Consider the following 16,893-nt stretch of genomic DNA (forward strand, 5'->3'; position numbering starts at 1 on the left):
GTCAAACAATGGCATTTAACCAGGATGGACAGGGCAGGTGTCCCTAGCTGGTGTATTCTAGAAGCTGGGAATGGGCGACAGGAGGGATCACTTAATAACTGTCTGTCCTGAGGATTCCCTCGGGACAATGAAATCGGCTGCTGTTGTGAGACAGGATCCTGGGCTAGTTGGACAACTCACATGACTCAGTCTGTCTGCTTTGATGTTCTGTTTGGTTTCTGTTCTTGTCGCCTCTGGGCAAGGGAGAATGGACCTGCCACCCCATCCTGAAGTGGACAGAAAATGGCCTGAGAAAGGCTAGTGTAGGTGAGCCAAAAAGCAAGTTTCATGTGTCCCTGATGGTCTAGTGGTTAGGATCCAGCACTCTCACTGCTGTGGCCTGGGTTCGATTCCCAGTCAGGGAAACCAGCCTGCAGTTTCATGTGACAGCTGCCGACTCTCTTTTCTCACCTATGTGACAGCAGCTGTGTCCCAAGAGGTTACTTCAGGCTCCTTCCCACCTCCCTGGCACTGCTAAGACAACACTTGCCATTTTCAGAAGGGGTAGAGCTGGGTCACTCAAACTGCCCTTTCCCTCTCCCATGTGGGCAGCCCTGCAGGAAGCTCTGTGGCACGCACAGCACTAGCCTGTGTAGTCAGGTTGGTACAAGATCCATTGGTTCAGTTTGGTTGTTGAAGGAGACAACCCAGAACTGGCTCCAGCCCCCACTCAGTAACCTGGGGAAATGACCCACCAGGCCTGGGCCCCTCGGAGAGGCAACGATTCCCCACTGGCCAGGGCAGAGCCTCCCTCTGACACAGTCATGGAGCCTTCTCCCCCTGGGCCTGCCTCCCCCTTCACTCAGCTCTCACTGCTCGGTGCTGCCAGGGATGGGCCTCACTGCTCGTCAGTGTTCATCAGTGTTCCTGTTCCAGGAGCAGGTGAGTTTTGTCTTGTGCCCCAATATTGAGGTCGTGTGTCTCTGTTCGGGGGTGAGCCCCCGCAGCACCTGCCAGTTACTAACAAATATCTTAGCTACACGTTATGGGAGAAAGACACTAACCCAAGGGATAATTAACACTGGGCTGCGACTAATCTCTGCCTCCTGCAGGGCCACTAGGGAATAGATGGGAGACAAGGCATGAGGCAGATCCAAGGGGCTGGCTAAATCCAGTGTGAGAAGCAAATGGAAAAAGACCCAGCAGCAGGTGAGAGAACAGCATGAAAACATCAGGATCAAGACCAGAGCAGTTCGGCTATGTCTACATTGGCAAGATTTTATGCAAAATCTTGCCGCCTGTCTACACTCGCCACGAGTATTTGCACAAGAACACTGAGTTTGTAACATACAATATCAGTGGTTCTTGCGCAAATACTCTGACGCACCCACTCCTGGATAAGCCCTCTTGTCAAGTATTCTTGCGCAAGAGGGCCAGTGTAGACAGCAACGTTAATTTCTTGCACAGCAAAGCCCAATGGCTAAAATGGCCATCGAACCATCGGAGCTTTCTTAAACAAGAAAGCATCTACATTGGCACAAATGCTTTTGCGCAAAAGCACATGCCAGTGTAGGTGCACTCCTGAACAAATGGTTTAATGCAAAAATTCTTGCGTTAAAAGTATTTGCACAAAATCATACCAGTGTAGATGTAGCCTACAAGTAAATCCAGGAATTAAACAAAAATCAAGACAAAACAATAAAGTGAAATCCCCATTCCTCTCTACTGCAAAACTAATTTTGAACTTTTTGACAAGAGCTAACCACTCAGCCTGTGCTTTCTTCCTCCAGCTTCCGAACAGGAAAGAAAAGTCATCAACAGCAGACAGTAATTACATTAAAGCAACACTGTCTGCTTGTTTCATGTTCAGAAGAGAACACTGTCACTCATCCTCATGGATAGCGAGACCAACCACTTTCAGCTGCATTTCTCTAGTTACCAACTATAGAAATGATCCCTGAAAGTACAGTCTTATGAGCACCTGCTTCCCTACACACCCACACTTGTGTGCATTCACTTTCTCCTCATGAGGAATGTTTTCACACAACACTTAGAAAACTAAAGAACAGAAATAATCTCAGCAAATCCCATTCAAACACGCTCCACCAGGTTTAGAAATCTGCATATTAGAATATGCTCCATGTCCCTGTTTAAAGAAACACGCCTCCTGATTAGCATGTGGAGCACCTGGCAGCCAATCAAAATCTCCTGGGCTACGTCTACACTGGCACCCTTTTCCGGAAAAGGGATGCAGATGAGCCAAGTCAGAATTGCAAATGCAGCGGGGATTTACATTTTCCCCGCTGCATTTGCATGAACATGGCAGCTGCTTTTTTCCGGCTCGGAGCTTTGCCGGAAAAAAGCGCCAGTCTAGACGGGATCTTTTGGAAAATAAAGCCTTTTCCAGAAGATCCCTTATTCCTCTTAAAATCAGGAAAATTTAAATCCCCGCTGCATTTGCAATTCTGACTTGGCTAATCTGCATCCCTTTTCCAGAAAAGGGTGCCAGAGTAGACACAGCCCTGCTGTTTCTTCCTGAAACTGCAGTTCCTGGGGCTCCTCTAAGTCAGTGGTAACAAACTGCCAGTCCACAGACCAGCAAGGGGCCAAGAACCCCTGCCTGCCGGGCAGAGGTGGAAAGTAATAAAGTAGAAATACTTGATCTCACTACTCAAAACCTTTTTTGGGTATTTGTACTTTACTCAAGTCATTTATTTTAGTCACACTTTGATTTTTATTCAAGTTATTTTATTTTTTTTAGACAATATTGTACTTTTTACTCCACTCCCATTTCCAGAGGCGCTGGGTTACTCACGACTTGCATCATTCTGATTTGCTAAAGCCCAGCAGCATGTGCAAGCACCAGGTATCCAAGAAACAGCCAATCCACAAGCACAATGCCCCTGCCAAGGAAGAAGCCTTTTAATAGCTGCTCCAACACCTTGTCATTCAAACCCAGTATCCCTGCAGGCCCTGCCAGCCTGAGACCTGAGCGAGCAGGGCGGCTGCCCAGGGCTCCGTGCTGAGGGGGTGATCTGAGCAGTCTCATGTGACCTTACCTGGGGCCAGGCAGCTAAACAGGAGGGAACCCAGCAGCCGGGGTCAGGGGGGACAGAGGCACTTACTTGTGCCTGGTGAATCCTCTGTTCTGGGGGGAGCAGCAGCAGGGTGGGTGGGTGCCGGGGGCAGGGGCTCCCCATTCCCCCTGGGACAGAGGCCCCTGTGGAAGCCCTGTGGGGGGGGTGGGGCAGGCTGTGCTGGAAGAGGCTGGGGGTGGGCAGCTGAGGGGGGTGGGGATTGAAGAAGCGTCTGTGAGGGCACTTGGGCAGCCAGCTCGTCAGTGAGCAGCAGAGCACACGGGCCCGTCACCCCACAGCCGAGCCCCCAGCTGCTCTCCCAGGGCTGTGGCCGACCAGCCTGCACTGCTGCCAGCCCGGGCTCAGCTCTGCCAGCGACCTGCCCAGCCGCCTCCCTGCCAGGGGCTGCAGACGTGTCTGCTGGGGTAGAGGGGAGGGACGTGTCTGCCCAGCCAATGTGAGGGGTGCGCCTTTGGGACAGAGAATTTTTGTCCCTTCTCTTCATTTCTTGTTTGGCCTCAGCGGCCTAATAGACAAAGCACCGGCTTCTGGAGCCAGGGGTTGTGGGTTCAAGTCCCACCTGGGGTATGGAACTGTGACCTTCGGAGGGTTGATTGGGAAGCCCATGGGAACTGGGAGATGGTTCCCCAAGAAGTGTCACATCCCATAGGACAGCAGCTGTCTAGTCCCACCGGCTCCAGAAGTGACTCAGATGGAGAGAGGGGGCTGGAACAGAGCAGGGTCTGTTGGGTGACAAGGTGACAAGGCAGAGCCTGAGGAGGGGCAGTTCTGGAAGAGGCTGAGTGGGAGGAAGGGGGGAGCTACTTTGGCGAGGCCCCTTTCTAAAGCCCTTGAGCATGGAGCTGGCATTGGGGGGAGGAGGCTGGGCTAGGAAGGGGCTGTTTCCTCCCCTTTTCCAACATAGGCAAAGCAGCCTGCCCCAGGCACCTTCCATAGCTCAGCTGGCGGAGCAGAGGCCTGTAGCGGGTGCTTGGCAAGTGTCCTTAGGTTGCTGATTCAACTCCAGCTCAAAGGACCAGGCGGCTGCCTTGGGTCTGTCCCCTCAAAGCCCGATGCTACAATTGACTAAACGGTTTTGGGTTCTGACTGCCAATCAAGTGTCTTGGGCTGCACAGGCCTTGAGTCATGGCAAGAGCTGGAGGGGAATGGGGAACGGCTGCACTTTGGAATGGGAACATGTTCTCTGGAACCATAAAGTAGAACAGTTTGAGGGCTGCTTTCAAGGAGGGCACCATGATTTAGTTGGCTAAAACACCTGCCTTGTAAATAGAAGATCCTGGTTTCAACTCCCAGTGGTGCCTTGTGGTGAGGCCAATGTGTCTCTTCTTTCCACCATATCCCAACACATATATGGAGTAGGTTTTACTGTTTGCTGGTGTCCTAACAGTGGAAGGAGGATGGCAGCAAAGAGCAGGCGCAGTGTGTATTGGTGCAGGTGCCCCCTGGGTTTGATTTAGAGAGTCTTATCTAGACTCGCTAAATCAAACTCTGGGAGATGGATTGCAGCAGAAATCTCCACCTGAGTGAAGACATGGCCTAATGGTGCAATTAGTTAGATGCTGACCACAGCCAGCCTGAGCCATTCTAGTGCTCCGGGCATGTGGCACTGCCCCCGGGCTCATGGTGCATGTGCGGCTCCACCCTGGGTGCACAGTGCATATACAGCCCCTCCCGCTCCATGCGTGGAGCTTGTGGTAGCAGGATGCTCTTGTGCTGCCCAGCCTGGCCCTGCCACCACCACTGGCGTGCAACCCAGGGTCCCCTGGGGCAGGCCATGCAGAGCCCCACAGCTGCATGGGGAAGGGCACTGCTGACAGGTGCTGTGGAGGTTAATGCAGCTCCAGTCCCAGGGCAGCTACTGTAGTCTGCCAGGAGCAAGGCACCCAGTGCCTGCTGGCAGCTGCCCCACTAGCTCACCAGCTCACCCCTTAATCCAGTCCTGATGCCAACAGTAACAGCACCATTGCTGGTAACTCACAGAGGCCCTTGCTGCCTGAGGAAGAGGTGTGGGCAAAACACAGACCTCGCTGTGAGCAGGATTTGAACCTGCGCAGGGAAACCCTATTGGATTTCTAGTCCAACACCTTAACCACTCGGCCATCACAGCTCTGGACAAAGTGGCACCAGGGAAACTGGTAAATAATCCCAGTGTGCAGCCCTATTGTCACCTGCCATAGAATTCACACAGCAAACCATTGCAACAGCTGTGCAGAGGAGTCCCGGCCGTTCTGGTCTTAGGATGCCTTGGAGATGAGTTCTGCTTCAAGGTCTTCTCTCCTTCTTGGTCTTCCTTTCCCTTTTCCTTCCTCTTTTCTTCTCCCCTTTTCTTCTTCATGCTGGTCTCCTTCTTGGACCCCAGTTTATAAAGAGAAATTCAAGTACCGCTTAGTTCGACCTTAACCAATTATTTTAGTATAATTTCACTATCCAGTAGGCTAAGATCGAGCACTTCCAGCCTCTTGGAGAGCCATGTCACAGGCACAAGCCCCCAGAGACCCCTCTGGCCCTTCCACATCGAAGGACAAAGCAAGTGGCAGCAAGTGCCGGGCACTGTCATGGTCTGGGCCAGAGATAAAGCTGTGGTCCGAGGAAGAGTCTCTGCAGGCCCTGCAGTCCAGGCGGAGGAATGCAGATATTTATGGCTGAATGGCTGATGGCAAAGAAAGGCCACTTCCCCCCACCCTAAACCAAGTCAGAGCCAAGGTAAAGGAATTGCGGCAGGGGTATGTGAGGACCTGTGAGCGCAGTTCCCGCACTAGGGAAGCATCGCAGCACTGTGCATACTATGAGGAACTGGACCAAGTCCTGGGGGTTGGGGAACCCTGTCTCCAGGGATAGTTGTGGAGTCTGGGATGGAGACACCTGGGCAGCAGCGGCCGCAGCTTCAGGATGACAACGCTGATGACCTGCAGCTCCAGGATGAGGAGAAGGAGGATTCCAGGAATGTTGTGACCCTCCCCCTGGAACCGGTCCCCCAGATGGAGGAGGCCTCCCAAATGTCCTCGGGCACCGGGGAAGGAACATCAGGTGAGTGTTGTGAGGTTGCAACACACACAGGGCAGGCGGGAGCACAGGGGATGATGCGCTATCGTGACGTGTCATGCTGATCGTAGGTTGGGGGACACCACACATGTCTGACCCCATAGAGGGCCGTCCTCCCCCCACCATGTGTTCAAGGCACCACCTGCTCCTGCAGACAGTGCTTCCAGCGGCTAATTTCCTAACACTGGATGCAAACAAGCAAGTGTAATGGGGGTGTAGCTCAGTGGTAAAGTGTTTGACTATAGGCAAAAGGGTCCCTGTTTCAACTCCAAGTGCCCCTTGAAAGGTTGATCAACTTCTTTGAAACCTTTGCATCTCCAGTTGCATCTCACTCTGCATTTCTGATGTGCAGAGATTACTACAACCCCCTGGGCTGTGTCTACGCTGGGTCACTTATTCTGGAAAAGCAGCTGCTTTTCCAGAATAACTTGCCAGCAAACCCATCTCAACTGAAACAAGTTAAAATCTGCTGTGTCTGGTTTCGATTCCCATCAGTTCAGCAAGGGTGTGATCTGAAAGTCCTTGGTCTACCTCGGCTGTGCTGTGCAGAAGAACAAGAATCACACCCAGAGGGGGAGGAATGGCCACTATCTTTCAATCTTCCGGAGTTTGATTTAGCAAGTCCAACTAAGACTCACTAAATCAAATTCAGGGGGTACCCCACCAGTTTCCAGTACTTCTGCTCTTTGCTCCCTTTGGGTTCCTGAAGTAGGGACACAGACAGGCTCAACTGCCGGAGGCCAACTCTAGCTACGTAGGGTATGTTTACACTTGCACCCTCTTTTCCAAAAAGGGATGCAAATGTAAAGATTGAAAACTATAAATGAAGCCACCAGGGACACATACAATGGGCCTGCAGAAAAATGAAACAGCTGAGCACTTTGCAGAGAACAGGCCATCGCCCTGCTGGGAGAGGCTCCATCATGCACAGACTCTGCGCAGGGCCAGACTGCTGGGAGGAGGCTCTGGCCATGGACTTTCCTTCCCTCTCTGTTACCTCCTGCACCTGGGGCTGAAAGGGACGTGGGCTGCAGGCTGGTCCTGCCCAGCTGCCTTCCCCAGTGGGAGCAGAAAATACTCATGGAAGGGCTCACACATTGTCCCCAATGCACTCGCCTGAGGGCCTGAATTCTTGCTGCCCCTGGGTGCACCCAAATGCCCTTCTGGGGGGGCAGGTTCCCCAGCTCACACCCCTCCTGTCACACAAAGCTTGAAAATGGGGTTGATTTTCCTCCATCTCTCCTTGCTGCTGCGCTAAAAGAAATCCTGAACCCGAACCCTTGTCCTGTCACTGGAGAGATGGCCCTATGCTGGGATATGAGAGAGTATCCCAGTGATGCTCCTCGCAGCCCAGGATAAGAAGGGGGCTCTGGGTGGAAGGAACCCTAGTAAAACAGGTCCCAATGGGCATGAACTGGGCACCAGCTTGGCCCAGTTGAGTGAGGGGAGGTTGGTCCCATGGTGTCAAGGGCAGCGCTCAGGACTCTGCTGCTGCTGGCAGGGAAGAAGCTGGGAGGCAAGGTGCTGGCAGCAAGAGATTCCGGCTTCTCTTTGCCCTGGGTCTGCCGGCCGCCAGCCACCTGAACCGACCCTCAAACCAGCTGGACTAGCCAGCCCACGTCACAGTGAGTCGCTAGTGGCCCTGTCAGAGAAGAGCCATTGGCAGCTTCAGAGACGTTCCTGCAGCTGCCTGAGGCGCCTTTCTTGAAAGGGCCACTGGTGAGCTGCATTTTTGTAGGCCAGCTAGCTCAGTTGGTTAGAGCGTGGTGCTAATAACGCCAAGGTGATGGGTTCAAGCCCCATGCTGGCCACAGGGGTGTTAGGTTCAATGACTTCCCTTTCTTTAGTTGCCTGCTATGGACAGGGAAGCAGAAACAAGCAAAAATGTGAGCTTTGCAGGAAGCAGACCAGAGAGCTGGTAGGGGGAGGCTCCAGCCTGCACACCCCCAGTGGCTAAAAGGGTCTGGGCCTGGCTTCCTGTCCCCAAAAGCAGGGGACCTGATGCCCAAATTCCTGCTGCTTCAGTGGCTACCTCAAGGCACCAGCTGGGGGGCAGGCTCTGGAGCCCAAGCCACATGGGGAGACTCAATATGACCGGGAGGCCTGGAGCGTGTGAGCCCTGCACAGAGGCTGCTGCTGGGTGCCTGCTTCAGTGGCCCAGCAGCTCAAGTTCCCCTGAAGCAGCTTCTCCCCCTGGAGCCACCCCCCAGCGCTGCTGAGCCCCCTGACATGAGGCAGTGGGACCACCAGAGGAAGGTGCCAGCCTCAGCCCTTCCTCCCAGCCTCCTCCCCCTCCCATCCCAGGTCCTTTCCCCAACCCCTCCCCAGTTCTACATTCCCCACATAAAAACCAGAGAGTTTGTTCTTTCAACAGGGAAAAGTCCTGATTGTGTTAGCAGCGGGGGACGGGGAGAGGAGAGGGAAGGGGATGTGTTGGGGTATGTTGAGGTTGGGAGGGAGGCACAGATGGCAAACAATGAGGAGTAATATTAGTTAGGTGGAACCAAGGGGCTGGGTTTGAACTACTGCAGAAAAAAGGACTCTGCCCCTGGAGCTGCCCTGTCCTCTCCAGAGCCCTTAGGCTGGCACTGGGGAGGCCTGAGTCCAGGCAGTGCCCAGCCAAGGGGGAGGGGTTAGGGTTAGCCCCATGCTAGGTCTCAGCTACTGTAACATGTGGCAAGAAGATTGACTAGGGACATGCTTTGGGAAAGTTGCAGCTGGTTTCCCTGACTGGGAATTGAACCTAGGCCACAGCAATGAGAGTGCTGGATCCTAACCACTAGACCATCAGGGACACATGAAACAAGTCTCTTTGCTCACCTACACTAGCCTTTTGCAGGCCATTTTCTGTCCACTTCAGGATGAGGGGGGTCCATTCTCCCTTGCCCAGAGGGAACAAGAACAGCCAAACAGAACATCAAAGCAGCCAGACTGGGCCATGCCAGTTGTCCAACTAGCCCAGGATCCTGTCTCAGGACAGCAGCCAATTTCATTGTCCGGAGGGAATCCTCAGGACAGACAGTTATTAAATGATCCCTCCATTCCCAGCTTCAGGTATACACCAGCTAGGGACACTTGCCCTGTCCATCCTGGTTAAATGCCATTGATTGACCTTTCCTGCATTAAATTATCCAGTTCTTTTTTGGACCTTCTTGTAGATTTCACCTTCACAACATCCTCTGGCAAGGAGTTCCACTGGGTGCAAAAATGCTTCTTTTTTAACTTGGTTACTTACCAGTTTCATTCTGTCACCCTGGTTCTTAAGTAGGCGAAAAAATAATTTCTTATTTGCTTTCTTCACCCCTGTCATCATTACATAAACCCCTGTCCTGTCGCCCCTTGCTTGTCCCTTTCCCAAGTTGAGAAGAAGAAGTTCCATGAACTCCTGGGAGCTGCTTTCCAAAGAAGAGGCATTTCCAGCAGAGAAGATGGCCAAGCCCAATCCCCCAACACAAAGCCCCAGGAAATACCAGTGGAGATTGGGAAAGCTCCCTCTTGGGCAGCACTACGGAATGGATCCGGCTGGCCATCGGGCTGACTAACCCATCAACAGACGAGTCCCCGTGAGACTTCTCAGCCCAAGTGCAGAGACTGTGGAGTCTCCCACTCCCAGCCCAGTGGCAGAGGGGCAGCGCCCTGAGGAGGCAGGTCCTGAGGTGGAGGAGACCTTTGAAGGGAACAGAGACAAGGGAGACGTGAGGTGAGAGGAAGGGGAACAAGTCACCTCTTCTCAAGCGAGACGTGGTGGGAAACTGCCGGTTCCGGTGCACCTGTCTAGTAAACAGGAGATCCTGGGATCAGCTCCCAGTGGTGCCTTGTGGTGGACTTTGTTTACTTTTTCCTATGTCTTTCTGGCCTCTGACACTCCAGCACTGGGGCACTTGAGCCCTTCAGCCAGATTCAGACCAGACCGGTCAGAGTCTCTCGTGCTCATTGAGGGGGATTCTGGACTTGCTGCTTTGGGAGCCAGGGTCACATTGCAGAGCTCCCCCGGGGCTGTCCCACGGTGCCACCAGCCCAGCACCAGCTGCCCTCTCTGCCCTCAGCAATGTGGCTGCATTTTATCCTTCCCCTTCAGTGACAACCGGCCATTCCCTGCCAGCCCCAACCCCTGTAGCTCCCATTCCTTTCCCCAGGAGCAGCGTGAGCACCAGTGCAGTGCCCTGCTGAGGCTGCGGCTGTGGGAGGCAAGCCCCTGGCTTTGGAAGGGAGACATGATGTCAAGGTGTTAAGTTTCGCCCATGTCTAGTGTGGGGTGACCCACACTTGGGGGGCAGCTGGAGGTGCCTCCTGAGAGCTGATTTTCAGCCCTTCCTGTGTTTCTGGTTCCTTCCAACAGCTCGACTCTGTTATCTAAAAGTTGAGGAATGTGTATTGGGAAGAGGGAATTTCTGTCTTTGCAGTGTCAGTAATATGCCCTAGTGGACAAAGCATTCATTTCTTCATCTTGGAATTGTGGGTTCAAGTCCCATCTGAGGTGATAGTTATGACATTTCCTAGTAAGTGCAATTCTCTTTGGCTTCCTTTTTGCATATTATCTGTTAGATGTTTGAACACTGGAGAAGTGTCCCCTGGAACTGCCATTCCAGGGTTATGAGTTTAATTCTTGAAGGAGCCATTTAGAGACGTCTGAGGCAAATCTGTCAGGGATGGCTCTTGGCCCTGCCATGAGCATGGGGAGTGGACTAGATGACCTCTCAAAGTTCTCTCCAGCTCTATGAAATGGTTTATCTCCTTATAAAGAGCATCTGTGGACACTCTCTTGTGCAAGAAAGCTCTAATGGCTGTTTTAGGCACAAGAAATCCCTCTTGCCTGTGCACACTGCCTTTTTGTGCAAGAAGCCCTCTTTTCCAATGGTTTACTGTACATTTTCTTGCGCAAGAATGCACATGCAGGGTAAACACTCTGCTAGTTTTTGCACAAGAATGGCCATTCTTGTGCAAAAGGCCTGCAGCATAGACACAGCTGTGCAGTGGGAAAAAACCTCACAATAACAAGCTCAAACCAGCAGGTCCCACTGAGACTTGAACTCAGATTGCAGGATTCAAAGTCCTGAGTGCTGCCCCTTACACCATGGGACCTACACAGTGACCTATTCATGGGCATTGGGGACACTCAGTTTTCCAGCTGGCCTCTGCACTCCTGGCTTTCCTCCTGCTGCTTCATCCCTCTGGCTATGACTACACGGCACATTTCTTTTGGAATAAGCTGTCCTTGAATAGTGATTCCAAAATAGTTTATTTCGAACTAGCAGGGAAACCTCAGAATAGTCTGAGGCAGGCTCCCCAGTGTAGATGACCTGTCTCAGAAGAATAAGTTAGTATGTCCACAAGAAGGGGCTAGTTCAAACTAGCAGCAGTGGTGCATCTACACAGGCCTTATTTTGAAATAGCTAATTTGGAACAGGCGTTATTCTTCGTAGAATGAGGTTTGCAGAAGTCGGAATAAGCCGTCTGATACTTCAGAATTATTTCAAAATAACCGAATTGCTGTGTAGACTCTTGCATTGTTATTGTGGAATAACGGCCATTGTTCCAAAAGAACTTTTGTGTGTGGACAGAACCTGCACAGCCCAAGAAATGTGATTGGCAGCTCCTCCCTACCATTGTTTTGTCAATTGCAGTGCAGGGTTCTGAAGACATGGACCCAAGATAACCACCTTGGTTGTCATCTGCTAAGGCCAGGCTGGAGGGAAAACAATGGTTCCTTTGAGCCGGAGTTGAACCAGCGACCTAAGGATCACTTGCCAAACACACGCTACAGTCCTCTGCTCTGCCAGCTGAGCTATCAAAGGGTGCCTAAGTAGTACTTTTTTGTCTAGGTTGTCCTTTCTGCAAGTCTCAGGGTGAGGGGGAAATCTCGCTCCCCTGGGGTACAGAGCCCCCAGAAGGGTTCGAGGCCGGAGGTCAAATCAGTGAGGCAGGAAAGAAACCTAAAAGAGAAAACTTTATGATGCATGCATGCAGGCTGTCACTTCCAAGAGTGAAGCAGCAGCCCTGACAGACAGATTCAGGGAGTCTTTATACAGTATGATCAGATAGCTCAGTTGTGGATTGTTTCTCTTTAACATATCAAAGTCTCAGCAGAAGTACTCTGAGACTTCTGTTCACCCCAGGAGTGCTAGAAGTAAGTTTTTACAGTACACAAAGCCACATGAGAACTTGAGTGGAGGAGTCTACAAGGCAAACTGTGACAAAGATAAGGGTTACATGACAAATTGTGACAGACTAGGAGTATCCATGAATTTGAGATAGGCATTGTAAGGGTCTTTGATTAGAGTTAATTTGATTCTCTCTGTTACAGGGAGAGAGGCCTGGAAAACTTTTAAACCCTTACAGCAGTTTTCTTTAGAGAGTTTTGATTTCTGCACAGTCCCCCCTTTAGACACAATTGGAGTTATTGGATTTTCCCCACAATTCCCCCCTTTAATACTCCTATTGGAGTATTACTCAAAGTTATTCTAGACATTCTTAGGTATTTTTCTTTTGCTAGGATGAATTCTTATCTTAGAGGGAGGTTTTCTTTATCAGTTGGGTAAATGATCCACTGCCCATTCACCCCCAGATCTTTACCAGTGCCAATATTGCTTTTAAAACATAAGGGAAACATAAGGGAAGCATTCCCTGATGGATGTAATGCTTGAGTAAGGGGAATCTCTGAGGCAATCAGATTTTTATGCCAAATCTGCCTGTTCCCCCCCCATGACTATGTACTTCTGGCACAGTGTTATCATTCTGGGCATCTACCCACTCCCGCTCTCCTGTAGAGTACTGACTACCAGTAGATCTGAATTTTAGGGGTCTGGTCCACAGGGAGGCAGGAGTTGGGATAAACTGTAATGGTAAAAGGCCTTCAGAGCCTTTTATAAGCTGTTCACATATCCAACAGTCACTTGTATTGGTGAGGGACACAACCTTTTGCTGGGCTTCCCAATAAGGGTGGGGAAAGTTATATACTAAGGCTATTCTGACTACTAAAAGAAGGAAAACAATCCTCATCCTAGTATAGTATCTTAAATTTCTAAAGTAGAAAGGATAATAATAATAATAATAATATAGTAATTATCTAGCAACTAGCAAAGCAGTCTTTTAACTAAACTTAATCAGTTAGTATTGTTTGGCTTGCCTCTGCAGGCACTCTTCGAGATTTCGTAGTCTCTTAGTTCACTCAGTACTGGAATGGATTCCCCTTGCTATGGGGCGCCAGGCTCACCTGTAGGTCTTTGCTGGTACAGTCCTACCTCTCAGGTTGTACCTCGAAGCTCCTGGTGGAGGCCGGTTTGGTAACAGTCTGGTTTGAGAGTCTGCCGCCTCGGTCCGCTGAACCTCGTCCTCAGGTGATTCCTCCAGGGAGGGGTCCTGGGTGACGGGGTCAATCAGCTCTGTTGGATCTGCAGTTCGGCGTACATGACTTGCGTGGATCCACGAGGGGCCCTCCTTCACCTTTACTGCTGTGTGGGTGATGAGCAGCACTTGGAACGGTCCTTCCCACCGGGCTGTCAGGGAATTCTTTCTGCGATGTTCCTTCACGAACACGTAGTCGCCTGGTTGGATGTTGTGGCGCGATACATCAGTAGGTACTGGGAGGGCTTCCTTTACCTGCAGGTGCAAGCTCTCCTAACCGTCATTTTATGTCTAGGTTTCTTCTTTCTGTGTGGCTGCTAGCCTGTGGGCCTCCTGCAACATTAAACTGCTTACAAATCACACATGAATTAGATATGAATTAGATATTCTTGAGACAGCTTCTAGGTGCATGCCTGGGGCGTACCCTTGTTTTGGGATTTGTGAGGCCACCCCCCTTTTGCTCATGTGTGTCATTTGATGAGACACCTGAGCAAGCTGCCGTGTGAGAGATTTTTGGGGCAACTGGGCAGCCATCAGGTGCACCCATTATCCCAGCTGGGGATAAGGAGCAGCCTGCTTTCTCCCAAAGGTTTTTCTCTGCAGGTTGAGCAGCTTGCTGTAGTTCTATCAGGTCCTGCAAAGAAACAGGGAGAGAAAGAGAGACCAGAATCTGCAAGGGAGCCAGAGGTCCATGTGCTGCTGCACGTCTGGCCGCTACATCAGCACTCCCATTACCCAGAGAAACAGGATCAGTGGCACCTGTGTGGGCCGGGCAATGGGTAATAGAGAGGGATGTGGGTAGCTGAATAGCATCAAGGAGTTGGGAGATAAGGGGACCATGAGAGATAGCAGAGCCAGAAGGGGTAAGGAAACCTCGTTGTTTCCAAATTTGTTCTGTGGCATGACAGACAGAGAAAGCATACTTTGAGTCAGTATAAATGGCAGCAGACTGTCCGGAAGCTAAAAGGCAAGCACGAATTAAAGCGATGAGCTCAGCAGACTGAGCTGATTTGATTTCTGGAAGAGAAAAAAACCTTTAAAACATTATTATCTGAGACCACTGCATATCCAGCCTTTAGTTTACCAACTGCATTTCTTTTACATGAGCTATCAGTATACAATACAAGAACTGCATTTTCCAGCAGTTGAGCAGACAAATCTTGGGGAGGCTTTACACAGTGCTCAAGCAATTCTTCACAGTTATGGGTATGTGCTTTACCAGTAGAGGGTAAAGGAGAAAAAGTAGCTGGGTTAAGTACATTACATCTTTGAATTACCACATTTGGGGAAGAGAGGATAACATTCTCATACAGGGTTTGTCTCTGAACAGATAGGTGCTGGGTGCGGTATCACTGTAAGAGAGCAGAGACAGCATGAGGGACCTGTAAGATAATGCTGTGGCCTAATGTGACAGGTTGGGCCTTTTTAAAGTAATTCAGCAGCAGCTGCAACAGCCTTCAGACAAAGTGGGAACCCACGGGCTACTGAGTCCAGTGTTGCAGAAAAATAAGCTACTGGACGAGGTGTGTGTCCAAGGGGTTGACAGAGAGCTCCAGCTGCAATTCCATCCTGTTCATGACAAAACAGAGTAAAAGGCTTGCTATAATTAGGTAAGCCTAGAGCAGGTTGCTGTGAGAGAAGAGTTTTAAGGGAAAGGAAAGCAGATTCACATTCTGGGGACCAGGTCACTGGGTCAGGAGCTAAGATTAAGAGTAGAATAGTAAGGGGCCTGGTGAGTCCAGAAAAGTTAGGAATCCATTGCCTGCAATATCCTGCAGTACCCAGAAATTTGTATACCTGACTTTGGTGAAAGGGTGAGGAATGAAAAAAAACTTGTGAGATTCACTCAGGTGTTAACTGGCGGCCATCTCCTGAAAGTAAATGTCCTAAGTACTGAACTCTTTGTTTTACAAACTACAATTTGGCTTTGGAAGCCTTGTGACCCTTATTAGCAAGACACTTTAACACATAGGAGGTATCAGTTTTACATCTTTCCTCAGTTTCACTAGCAATTAGCACATCATCAACATACTGAACTAACACAGAACTGCAGGGAAGAGAGATAGAATTAAGGTCAGCTTTTTAAAAACTGAGAAAACAGAGTAGGGCTTTTACAATAACTTTACAAAAACATGTCCAGGTTAATTGATGACTCTGAAAGGAAAAGGCAAAGAGAAATTGGGAATTCTTATGCACTGGAATAGAAAAGAAGGCAGAACATAAATCTATTACAGAAAACCAGGTTAGGTACTACTGGAAATCTAGGGATTACAAACTTATTAATGGCTCTTAGGTTTTCTTCAAATCTATAGATTTGCTTTTTCACAGGTAGTACAGGTGTATTACATGGTGAAGTTGTATAAACAAGTATCCCTTGTTTAAGGAGGGAGAGATTACAGGCTTAATGCCCTCTTGTGCCTCCCTAGCCAATAGATACAGGGCTACCCTTGGGAAAGGCTTGTTGTGTCTGTATGTTATTTGCACTGGTGTTGCGGAGGCTAGCAACCCCACTTCATTCACATGGGCTGCCCACAATGTCTCTGGGACATCTGAGAGGTCCAGGAAGGGTGTATATCCTGAGGTCTCATCAGATTCCTCTGAGAGTAGTAATGCCATCAAATTTGGAGCCTGATAGGGGGAAAGGTCAACAAATATCCCTTCCTCTCTACAGAGAAGGTTTGCACCCAATTTACACAACAAGTCACATCCCATAAGGTTTACAGGAGAACAGGGAGATAACAGGAAAGAATGTTCAGCTGACAAGGGTCCAAAGCGGGGTGGGGGTGCAGATGGCACATCTGGGGAATCAAGCTGTTTCTTTAGAGTAGCCAATTCTTGCTGCAGCTTTTCAATAGAATCTTTTTTGCTAGCCATAATGCTCTGATTATATTTTTTTTTACTGCCACATCCTCCCAGAGGCACCAATATTCCATCTGGTTAGGATGTTTTTCCTCGAGGAAAACTCTAAGATAAGCAAGCTTTTGTAAGTCAAAGTTCTAATTGTCATGTATTCTGGGAATTCCCCTGAGTATAGCCATTCCAAATGCTCAATAATTCCTTAAGTCTCCTTAGTTTCAAACCTGCAGGCAATACCTAGCTGACTGATCATCTGAGACAAGGGAGTCCCAGGCTGTGAGAAACCTTTTCCCTCAGTAGGAGACAGACTTGAGGGAGCAATCTTATCCATGTTAGCACTGTCTTGTCCAAGGACAGAGCAGGAGCCCAACAGTACTACCCTCCCCAAGGATAGTACAGGCGTCCAGCAGCACTACCCTCTCCAAGGATAGTGTGGGAGTCCACACAAACTGTCAGCTTCACTCACACTCCTTATGTGCCGGGGGAAACCGCCCTTGCTTTCAGCAGCTGTGCAGTGACACTGACAGCGCTGGTGCGGCTGCAGTCCCCCTCCGGACTTCACTCACTCAAAACC

General features: G+C 50.2%; 7 non-coding genes across 7 annotated transcripts; 2 read left to right on the plus strand and 5 right to left on the minus strand.

Annotated features, from left to right (window-relative positions):
* Positions 1 to 332: 332 nt before the first annotated feature.
* Positions 333 to 404, plus strand: TRNAE-CUC (transfer RNA glutamic acid (anticodon CUC)). Its single transcript has one exon. It is a non-coding gene; the product is annotated as a tRNA-Glu (tRNA).
* A 1,336-nt stretch (positions 405 to 1,740) lies between these two features.
* Positions 1,741 to 1,952, minus strand: LOC142821656 (small nucleolar RNA U3). Its single transcript, XR_012898344.1, has one exon. It is a non-coding gene; the product is annotated as a small nucleolar RNA U3 (small nucleolar RNA).
* A 3,150-nt stretch (positions 1,953 to 5,102) lies between these two features.
* TRNAS-AGA (transfer RNA serine (anticodon AGA)) lies at positions 5,103 to 5,184 on the minus strand. The gene has a single exon. It is a non-coding gene; the product is annotated as a tRNA-Ser (tRNA).
* Positions 5,185 to 7,856: 2,672 nt separating this feature from the next.
* On the plus strand, positions 7,857 to 7,930 carry TRNAI-AAU (transfer RNA isoleucine (anticodon AAU)). The gene has a single exon. It is a non-coding gene; the product is annotated as a tRNA-Ile (tRNA).
* A 911-nt stretch (positions 7,931 to 8,841) lies between these two features.
* On the minus strand, positions 8,842 to 8,913 carry TRNAE-CUC (transfer RNA glutamic acid (anticodon CUC)). Its single transcript has one exon. It is a non-coding gene; the product is annotated as a tRNA-Glu (tRNA).
* Positions 8,914 to 11,129: 2,216 nt separating this feature from the next.
* On the minus strand, positions 11,130 to 11,201 carry TRNAQ-UUG (transfer RNA glutamine (anticodon UUG)). The gene has a single exon. It is a non-coding gene; the product is annotated as a tRNA-Gln (tRNA).
* Positions 11,202 to 11,824: 623 nt separating this feature from the next.
* Positions 11,825 to 11,914, minus strand: TRNAY-GUA (transfer RNA tyrosine (anticodon GUA)). The gene is given in 2 exon segments: positions 11,825 to 11,860; positions 11,878 to 11,914. It is a non-coding gene; the product is annotated as a tRNA-Tyr (tRNA).
* Positions 11,915 to 16,893: the final 4,979 nt, after the last annotated feature.

This window comes from Pelodiscus sinensis, chromosome 31 (assembly GCF_049634645.1).
Source record: "Pelodiscus sinensis isolate JC-2024 chromosome 31, ASM4963464v1, whole genome shotgun sequence".
Taxonomy (NCBI): Eukaryota; Metazoa; Chordata; order Testudines; family Trionychidae; genus Pelodiscus; species Pelodiscus sinensis.